This window comes from Mastomys coucha, unplaced genomic scaffold (genome assembly GCF_008632895.1).
Source record: "Mastomys coucha isolate ucsf_1 unplaced genomic scaffold, UCSF_Mcou_1 pScaffold18, whole genome shotgun sequence".
In the NCBI taxonomy this organism is placed as follows: domain Eukaryota; kingdom Metazoa; phylum Chordata; class Mammalia; order Rodentia; family Muridae; genus Mastomys; species Mastomys coucha.
Window position 1 is genome coordinate 67,677,338 of NW_022196900.1, and position 8,755 is coordinate 67,686,092.

Sequence of the window (8,755 nt, forward strand, 5' to 3'; positions counted from 1 at the left end):
TCCCGGATTGGTTGACATAAAAGCAGCATTCTTCTTGGAGGAACAGGCAAAGACCACCTTCTTTAGCTCTCACCCGCCCATGTATCATCACAGACCCTGGATGCTAACACTACACACCTGGATGAAGCCTTTCTCTCTCTCTAAATACTTGATGGTTAAACCAAGCATAGTGGTAGACACCTTTAATCTCAGCATTCAGGGGGTAGAGGCAGTTGATGGTCTTTGTTCATCATAGCTACTTGTCTTGTTTTGTTTTGTTTTTTCTTACTGTGCGACCCACTTCAGTGCCAGCAGCCTACAGACAGAGGCCGGGTGATGGTTCGGGGGCCATGGGTTGCTCTAGCTTGGGACACTATGAGAGGCCCAGGGGAACAGGCCTGCCATAAATCCAAACCTATGCACCATAGCTACTTGTTAACAGGGACCAAGAACTTGGTCCTCTTTCATTCAGTCCTTGAGATCCCCTGTCTCTAGCAGTAGGCACCCTACTTCTCCTTCTTCCAGGACATCTGTTTAAAGGAGAGGGATTCTTGACCTGGTGAATGAAATCCCATACTTGGAACAAACAAAGCCCAGAGGAGTTGTAAGCACTCAGGCAAGGCAGCCTGGGCTGGTGACTGAAGCAGATCCTCCTTAGCTGGACACTGCCCTCTCTGTATCCTGGCTCCTGGTATTGTTTGTTGTTGTTTTTTAGACACAATACCATGTATCCCAGGCTGGCCCTGAGTTCACTGTGCAGCCAGAGATGGCCTTAAATTCCTGATCTTCCTGCCTCCATCACCCAAGTGCTGGATTTATAGACGTGCACCACTACACCCAGTTTCTGCAATGGTGGGGATTGAACCCAGGGCCTTCAGCATGCTAAGCAGGCGATCTTACTAACAGAGTTACACCTCTAGCCCCTCAGCTTTAGCTTTTTACTTACAATTACTTTGCAACATCTTGCTTTCTTGCTCCTTGACATGAGCCTGGACGACTACTAGTAGTGTCAAAATAGCCCAGATGTTGCCTCCTGGAAGCCCTCCTGGATGCTTGAGATCTGCAGTGTTCAAACTCCCTGTGCTTCTCTTCCAGTTCTTTTTTTTTTTTTTTTTTTTAAGATTCATTCACTTATTTTATGTGTATGAGTACACTGTAGCTGTACAGATGGCCATGAGCCATCATGTGGCTGCTGGGAATTGAACTCAGGGCCTCCGCTTGCTCCAAGCCTGCTCGCTCCGGCACCACTCCTCCAGTTCTTTTCACAGGGTTTGGAACAGAATATAAATGCCAGGAGCATGGATTATACCTGATTCATTTCTACTCTTGGCAAAGATAAATGTCACACATGTACTGAAGGTAAGAGACAGGAAGGAAAACTCTGGAGACAAATCCTTTCTTCCAGCAGTTTGGCAAGCATTGAGATGGCAGCATTTTGGAGAAATGCTTGGTCACGTGGATGGATTATGTCAGCTGGATACGGTAACCTGTAACTCCAGTGTTCAGGCAGAACTGCTGTAAGGTTGAGACCAATCTGACCAGCCTGGTATACATAGAAAAAACAAAACCAAAAACCAAAACCAAGAAAAAAATTAAAAAGTGGAACCCCGACCCAAACAAAAAACTAATCAAACAAAAAAACCAAAACTTTATCAGATAAGAAAGCTTACATCCTCTCTGAGGCTGGTTTCCACATCTCTGAAGTAGAGACAGTCTCCACTTTGAAGGCTGATGTCAAGGTTAAAGGATGAATGAGGTGTCTAGTTCAGTGCTTATTCTGTGTCCTAATTTCTCCTGGAAGTGGAACGAGGCTTGTACACAGATCTAGAGAGCAGAAGCAGGCCTAGTGGATACAAACCTCAGATTATAGACCCAGAGTTGAAGGAAGAAGATTCTACTCGGCAGAATGGGAAACCTTAGGAGGTGAACTTCCTGTCCAGGTACACATAAGCCAAGGCAGATGCTTGAGGGCCAGGGCAAATGCAGAGGTAACGACTGTAGGTAAGATTTAATAGGAATTAGTATGGAAAATCTGAAACACAGAAGCCGAATGATGCATTCATGTCTGCATTTATCAGCTTTGTGCTGCTGCAGCAAAATACCCGAGGCAGCTAACTTTATTAGAAATGAGGTAGCTGGGCACTGGTAGAACATGCCTCTAAAAATCCCAGCACTCTAAAAGCAGAGGTAGGCAGATCTCTGATCAAGGATCAAGGAGAGGAGGAAGAAGAGGAGGAAGAGATTGATTTAGTTCACAGTTCTGGAAGTTCAGAATCTATGTGTCACAGAACAGACCTTTTTCGTTTTTAAAGGTTTATGTAGTTTATGCATGTGAGTGCTCTATTTGCATGTGTGCTTGCATGACAGAACAGGGCATCAGATCCCATTACAGATGGTTGTGAGCCACCATGTGGTTGGTTCTAATTGAACTCGGGACTCCTGGAAGAGTACCTAGTGGTCTTAACCACTGCCTTTGTTCTTTTGTTGTTGGGTTTTTTTTTTTTTTAAGATTTATTTATTTATTTATATGTAAGTACACTGTAGCTGTCTTCAGACACACCAGAAGAGGGCATCAGATCCCATTACAGATGGTTGTGAGCCACCATGTGGTTGCTGGGATTTGAACTCAGGACCTTAGGAAGACCAGTCAGTGCTCTTAACTGCTGAGCCATCTCTCCAGCCCCTTGTTGTTGTTTTTTGAGGCAGGGTTCCTCTGTGTAGCCTTGGCTGTCCTGGAACTCACTTTGTAGACCAGATTGGCCTCAAACTCTTACAAGAGACCCACCTGCCTCTGCCTCCCAAGTGCTGGGATTAATGGTGTATACCACCACCACCTGGCTCCCCTTTTCTTATCGTAAATAAATATGTATCTATTAATTTATTTATTCCTGTATCCCTGTGTGCATAACGTGCATGTGGGAGCAAGTGTTACAGTGCTCACATGGAGGTCCGAGGTCAACTTTGTGGCCCTGGTCCTTAGAGCCTTTACATGGGTCCCAGGATAGAGCATAGGCTCTCAGGCTTCTGCAGCTGAGCTGGAGCTGGCTCATGGCTGTATTTCTTTTATCATTATTTTATGTTTTGCTTTTGTTTTGAGGCAGGGGCTTCACAAATAGCCCAGACTGCCATATTAGTTACATTCCTATTGCTATGATAAAACACCTTTTTGAGACAGGGTTTCTATGTCCTGGCTGTCCCAAAACTCACTCTGCAGACCAGGTTGGCCTCAAAGTCTGATAAGAGATCCGCCTGCCTCCGCCTACCAAATTGTAGGATTAAAGGCATGTACCACCACCACCTCACTGATAAGACATCTTTTATAAGGCAATATAAAAGAAAGCATTTGGTTGGGGCCCAGTTCCTGGTAACACACCTCCTCCAATAGGGCCACACTTCTTACTCTTTTCCAAATAGCCAACTGGGGACCAAGACTTAGAAATATGAGCCTACTGGGGCCACTTCATTCAAACATCCACAGCTGGCGTCTCAGCTTGCTACCTTGCCAAGGCTAGCCCTGAATCAGTGAAATTCTTACAGCACTAGGATTACACACCACCAGCTATGTAACAACATAAGAACTACCAAAGGGACCAGGCAGCGGTTGCCCATGCCTTTGATCTCAGCGGATCTCTGTGAGTTTGAAGTCAGCCTGGTCTACAGAGAAGTTTCAGGACAGACGGGGTTACACAGAGAAACGCTGTCTTGAAAACCAAAAGAGAAAGAAAGAACTGCCAAGAGGGAGTGAGCCTGGAAGGATGACTCACAGGCAAAGCGCTTGCTGTGCAAACATGCCGGACAGAGGTCAGATCCTCAAAACCAGGAAAGCCAGGTGGGTGAGGTCATCCTCCCCCAATCCCACAGTTTGGGTGATGGAGAGAGGGGATCCCCAGAACAAGCAGAACTAGTTAGACTGGCCCACATCAGCAATCTCTGGGTACAGGTGAGAGACCCTGCTCCAATATCTAAGGTAGAGAGTGGTCAAGGGAGATACTTGCTGTCAAACTCTGGGCTCCACTTACAAACACATGTAAACATGAAGGCACACGGATACATGTCTCACACACGTGTCCACATACAAAAGGACTTACCTCATCCCCCACCCCACAATGACCTAAAACTCTGCCTCAAGAACCCTCCTCTCAGAGGTTCTGTCACCTCCTAACAGCAGGGCTCTGGAAACTAAGCTTGTTCACGAAGGGACCCACGGATAGATTAGCACAGCTTTGCCCTCTGCTCCTCCTTACCCCGCCAGCCAGCACTGAGGCCGGGTGCTGGGGACACAGAGATTGCTGATAGCATTTGTCACTTAGGAGCTCCTGGTCTCCACCGTGACCACTGTCTGAGTACAAACTGTTCTTAGGACTCTCAGCAACCCTGCAAGGAAACCCTTATTCTCTCCATTTTTCAGACAGAGAAGCCAACCAGCCAAAGTAGCTACTAGGACCACAACAGACCCTGTGTACAGCAGCTGGGATTAGGGCTTTGTCCTGCCTGCGTCCATCCATCCATTCAGATGCTGCAAACCAAGCGGCACACAGGTCCTATCTGGAGGCTTGAGTAGATTCTGGGGAGTAGGAGTTAGAAGCTAAGGCCAGCTGCAGAGGGACATGGAATCCCCACAGCTCACTTGGTGCTCCAGAGTCCTCTCGGCTTGGCCACATGGAAGGCTCAGGAGAGCATGCTTATGCTGGATACTCTGCTCACCTTTAGCAAACTGCCTGAGGCCAGGGTTCCCTGAGGGAACCTGAAACCAGCTGGGTTCCATTACTCCAGGAATAGCAGCTGACACTGCGCCCCACCCACAGATGGCCTCTGACCAGGTTCCCTGAAGCCCCAGCAGCCTCCAGAAGCTAGTGGTGGCAAGCTGTGTTCAGGAAGCTGCTGAGGGGTAGGTTGGAATCCTGTGACCTTAATTGCCTTTTGTGCGCAGGGGCCTCCTGGAAGAGAGTGCCTGAGAGGGAAGGTTGGGTAACATGGGAGTCCATTTTGCAGATGAGGAAATAGAGGCTCAGATACAGTTTGCCCAAGGCTATAGTGAGTACATAGTAGGCCTGGAGTTGAGCTTAGGTCCTGCCAGTGACTCAGATTCTGTGAGCAGGAAAGAGTACTCTTAGGACCTCAGAGGGGTCCTGGCATAGCAGACAAATTCCCAGGCCTCAGAGTTGGTGCCTCAGGGGAATGTGGCCCAGGATCCTATAAACATCAAGTTGTAGCTGGATGAGGTGTCACATACTTATCATCCCAGCCTCCCAACCCCACCTTGAATTGCTGCAGATTCAAGGCCTATAGAATGATTTCCAGGCCATCTGGGGCTACAAACTTAAGACCCGGTTTCAAAACAACAAAAGAAAAGAAAAAGATCAGACTGAATCTCAAGTGAAGGCCCAGCAGCTACTTGTAAGCATAATGTAGCCGGCAGTGGGAGCCCAGCTGGCCTTTAGCTTCCTTGGAGCCTAATGTTTCCTTTGTTTTGCACTGTCTAGACTCAGCTTCTTGTGGGCATTTGGCAGGAAGAAAGGAACAAAAGATGCAGGGTCCACTCAGGGCTTGTAGCTTTGCAAAGGGTGGAGTTTGGATTAAAACTCCTGGTCAATGTTTGGTTTAGGCTAGACTTTAGCAGTGCTCCACCTATGGGTCATTACCCCTTTGGGAGTCAAACCACCTTTTCAGGCGGGTTTGCCCAAAACCATCGGAAACACAGATATTCACATTACAGTTTGTAACAGCAAAATTACAGTTATGAGGTGAGGTAGTCACAAAATAATTTTAGGGTTAGGGTCACTACAACATGAGGAACTTTGTTAAAGGGATTTAGCTTTCAGAAGGTTGAGAACCACCGGGCTAGAGGGTCTTTTTTTCGAGACAGGGTTTCTCTGTGTAGTCCCGGCTGTCCTGGGACTCACTCTGTAGACCAGGTTGGCCTCAAACTCAGAAACCTGCCTGTCTCTGCCTCCCAAGTGCTGGGATTAAAGGCGTGCACCACCACTGCCTAGAGAGTCTTTAGGCTTCGCCCTCTCTCTGCCCTCAGAGTTTCATAAAAGATATGGCGCATGCCAGTGGCTGGCAGTAACTGTAAAATTCCTACTTTCCTCAAAGCAAGTTTACCAAGCACCCTAAGCTATCGGAGTTACAGGTGGTACATCTTGCTTGAGGGACTCACATGAACGAGCTGAAAAGCTGAACCTTTCTCCTCTGTCACTGGGGAATCGGAGAAGACTCACTGGAGCCTATCTGGTTCTGCTTCAGCTCCTGCCTCCAGGTTCATGCCTTGAGCTCCTACCCTGGTTTCCCTCAATGTGGAGGTGTAAGCCAAATAAACCCTTCCCTCCCCCAAATTGCTTTTGGTCATGGTGTTTATTACAGCAACAGACACTACACTAGGACACCCCCCATGTCTTTTAATTATATACTGGACCCTGCAAATTGGGTAGTCTGTTTATGTAGCTGCTGGGCTCCTGAGTAGAAAGCATCCGCAGATCCAGGATCTGCAGTGGTTCTGGGATCTGTCAGAGACTTGTCAGTCCTGTGATCCCATCTCTTAGGTTAATGACTGAGTCACCAACAGACAGGAAGGAAGCTAGCCGAGGCCACACCAGGCAGGTCTGGCTGCTACTGCAAATCCCTTCAAGATTGGAGAGATACAAGGGAGCAGCCTGGCGCTAGACAAATTCTGTGGATCAAACTGGAAACCACTGAGGAGAAGTGTGATGTGAGGGGATTTAGGTTCGGAAAGATTCCCTAAATAGCCATAATGTAATTGTCGTATGCAAAATATGCCCCCCAAAAGCTGTCAAAACGCAATCCCGATGCTGGCAGCTGATAGAGACAGAGCAGGTCCTGTGTACAGGTAACTGTACTTCATAGAAAGGAAAGCAATAGCAATTTGGTGAACAATGGTCTCCCCAGGAGGTTAAGTCCTATCTCCACCACTTGTTAGCTGTGTGACTTGGGGCAAGTTATTTAGGCGCTCTGAACTTCCATTTTATCACGTCAAAGGTAAGGAAGAAAATATCCCCTCCCCTGGATTCCTGTGAGGATGAAGTTTACATACATAAAAGTTGCTAGCAGAACCAATGTAAATGAAGTACCACATAGCAGTGTTAGCCATTTTATCTAATCCTTGGAACAATTCTACAGCATAGGAATGTCACAGAGTTCCCATGTAAAGTGAGTCTCCGGAGACATAAGCGGCTGGCTGTTCATAGCACTGTTAAGTGGTGGGGAAGAAGGTTCTGTCCCAAAAGTTAAGTCAGACTTCACGGCCATTATCCTAGAATTTCAACCACAGTAGGTGTCTAACCATCCTTCTCTAAGCCTCTGGGAAATACATATCAGATAGATTCTACCCTGAGCCTTCAGAACCAATTCCATTCGCTCCCTCCCTCCCCACAGGCACAGTCCAAGCTCCATCTCTCTGGCCTCTGAACTCACTTCCGTCTGCTAGTCCCAGCCCCTCACATCTGCACAGCATTCCATGGTGTCATGTTTTCACTTTCCGTGTCTCCTTGGTTTGTGGCTGCCTTCCTGGCACACAGCCCAGTGTGCCAGTCCTCCAGACAGATCCCAGCCAGCCAGGGCTGCCTGCCCCTGGAGACCATCAAGCCACATGGGAAGGGCCTGTGCAGTCTAAACACCAGAAACTCAGGAGAGAGGTTGCTGTCTGGGTGTGTTTGAGTTACTCACCAAGTGTGGTGACAGAGGCAAGGCCACAGGGCCCACTCTCCTACTTAATGCAGCCCATGTGAGAGATTCCAGAGTAACCTCTGTGGTCCTTTATAACTATCAAGGGCTAACCCCTACAGCCTGTCTCTGCTACAGGGTCTTTTGCCAAATTCCCAACAGGGCTTCTATGCAGAACTCCCATAGGAAATACAGGAGATGGGCTAGGGCAGTACTTCAGTTGATAGAGTGCTTGATAAATCTGCATGACACCCTGCATTCCGTCCTCAGCACCACATGTAGTGGCATAGGCCTAGAGTTTAAGGCCAGCCTGGGCTACATAAAACCCCATTTCAAAAATGTAAACCAAAAATCTAAAGACACAAAACAAACTACCGTGTTTAATAAACTTGAAGATTACTCTTCATCCATTGCTGCTGAAGGACCAAACCCAGCCCAAATGACCAATCGACCACAAGAACAACCACAGACCACAATACTGAACCTTTTAAATTCTCACAGCAATGTTGTGAGATAGGTAGAGTTCAGCTTACAGAATTCAATTATATTTGCTATCAAAAGACTAGAGAGAGATAGAAATAGAAAAATAGAGTTTATGCTAAATTTGGAGTGTATAGCCAGCATCAACCAGGGTCAGGATGTTAAAGGAGAGGTAAGTTGACTGCCCCTTCTGTGAGTCCCAAGGCGCCTCATAAGCTCCTTCATGGGTGTGGATCTTGTACTCTGAACATGATTGTAGTGGTGCAGCCCTTGGGCAAATCAGTCTTTTCATTAGTTCTCACACTAAAGGAATTGTAGCCTATTCCATGGGCAAGGGAGGAAAAGGCTGTGTATGTTTAGTGACAGTTCTCTGTTTTCCTTCGGGAATGAAAAGAATTTCTTTCTTTCTTTCTTTCTTTCTTTCTTTCTTTCTCTCTCTCTCTCTCTCTCTCTCTCTCTCTTTCTCTCCCTTTCCCTCTCTCTCTCCCTCTTTCTCTCCCTCTCCCTCTCTCTCTCTTTCTTTTTCTTTTCTTTTCTTTTTTCTTTTCTTTTCTTTTTTTTTTTGAGACAGGGTTTCTCTGTGTAGCCCTGGCTGTCCTGGAACTCACTCTGTAGA

The 8,755-nt window shown here is 47.1% G+C and overlaps 1 non-coding gene across 1 annotated transcript; it reads right to left on the reverse strand.

The window, feature by feature from the left end:
- Window positions 1-265: 265 nt before the first annotated feature.
- Window positions 266-400, reverse strand: LOC116097281. The gene has a single exon (XR_004121326.1). It is a non-coding gene; the product is annotated as a small nucleolar RNA SNORA42/SNORA80 family (small nucleolar RNA).
- Window positions 401-8,755: the final 8,355 nt, after the last annotated feature.